The sequence below is a fragment of the Sinocyclocheilus anshuiensis genome, unplaced genomic scaffold, assembly GCF_001515605.1.
Source record: "Sinocyclocheilus anshuiensis isolate Anshui unplaced genomic scaffold, SAMN03320099.WGS_v1.1 scaffold274, whole genome shotgun sequence".
NCBI lineage: Eukaryota > Metazoa > Chordata > Actinopteri > Cypriniformes > Cyprinidae > Sinocyclocheilus > Sinocyclocheilus anshuiensis.
Window position 1 is genome coordinate 152,875 of NW_015547698.1, and position 1,517 is coordinate 154,391.

Below are 1,517 nucleotides of genomic sequence, written 5' to 3' on the forward strand. Positions count from 1 at the left end.
AATCTCCGGTTTCAACAGCTCTGATAAGTAATAAACAACGTAATATGCGGCCAGCCTTTCTGTCTAGGAGAAATATTTGAGGTGTTAAAGAGATCTCACTTTTGATTTGTTTTTCCTCTGGGAATGATGATCAGAATTAGCTCTAACATCACAGAAATACTTTTACAGCACGGCAAAGATGCTTTAGGTTACAAAGACTGTAAATAATCCAGAGTATTGCTTGAACATTAAAGTCACACTTTCTGCATCACATCAGCCCTGGGGAGAAGAGTTGCATTGTGGGAAGTGTAGCGTGTGTTTAGCTGAAGCCTCACAGCTCTTCCTGTGGCTGTGGTTGAACTTCCTGTTTGGTAAGTAACTGCTGCGGACATCTGATGTTTAACTGAAGCAAAAAGGCCTTAGTAATATTTTCATAAAGCTAACCGTTAGTATTAGCATCTCAATGGCAGCTGCTTATAGGAGCCTCCGTTATTTGTTGCTTGCAAGGATTTATCAGAATATACAGCTACTCTTGAATGGTCATCAATGGAGAAAGATGCTCTTTAGCAGCAGACCGGTGCAGTTCCAGCATCTACCAGCAGGAGTGAACAGATGAAACTAACCTGACAAACCTTGAGCCAAACATCTAACAAGAAAATGCTACATACAGCACACATTAACAGACATACAACAAAATAAACAGAAACTCGGGTCTGTAGGAACACATATGACACAAGTTTAGGAAGCACAGCTATAAACTACAGTTGTTTCTGTGTCTCTGCCCTCTGGATTACAGTGACGTCCAGTGTCTTTGATCTACAGTCATAGAAAATAATAAATAGTTAGTTAACAGACAAAATAACTCAACCAGAGTGAATCTGTTTAATATTATAACACATGAATATGATCATTCACACACCAGCTGCTGGAGATTCAATGTCAAAATACTGAAAATCACTGCAGTCACAGTCTTTTTTAATGCAGTTACTGCTGTCCATTAAATGATAATACACATCAGTTTCTTTATACTCACCTGTTCATATAGCACTGGATTAAACTCTATGATGGAGGACGACAGCAGACCTGTGCAAGAGATCAGTGTTAGTCTTTCTGCGATTAATGCTGTAAAACTCTATAATTTAATCTAGTTTCTCATGCATGTCATCCCGAACCCAACCAAATACAATCTTCAGGGTTTTGTTTTTGCTCTAAATGCTGAAACCTCAGAGAAAAGGACTTATTTCATGTAAATTATTACCCTTAGTCTTCTTTCTCTTCCGCACAGCCACTATAATCAATGGAAGACCAATCAGGAGTAAAACCAAAGCCTCCGCAGTGACGATAATCACAAATGAACCTGAAACTTACAGGAGGAAAACGCTGTCTGAAATACTGTATAAACAGAAACAATCATCATAATCAGCATAGAAACTGTTTAGGGAATGAATAAATGAAAGACTAATGAATGAAATAAGAGAGATGTTGTCATTTCCTGTTCAGTGTGATGCTATAAGTTCACTCTATATGAGTGTGTGATA

General features: G+C 38.1%; 1 long non-coding RNA gene across 1 annotated transcript; it reads right to left on the minus strand.

Moving 5' to 3' along the window:
• Positions 1–285: 285 nt before the first annotated feature.
• Positions 286–1,311, minus strand: LOC107703785 (uncharacterized). Its single transcript, XR_001635863.1, has 3 exons — positions 1,238–1,311; positions 1,013–1,062; positions 286–795 (listed from the first exon to the last, which is right to left on the minus strand). It is a non-coding gene; the product is annotated as an uncharacterized LOC107703785 (long non-coding RNA).
• Positions 1,312–1,517: the final 206 nt, after the last annotated feature.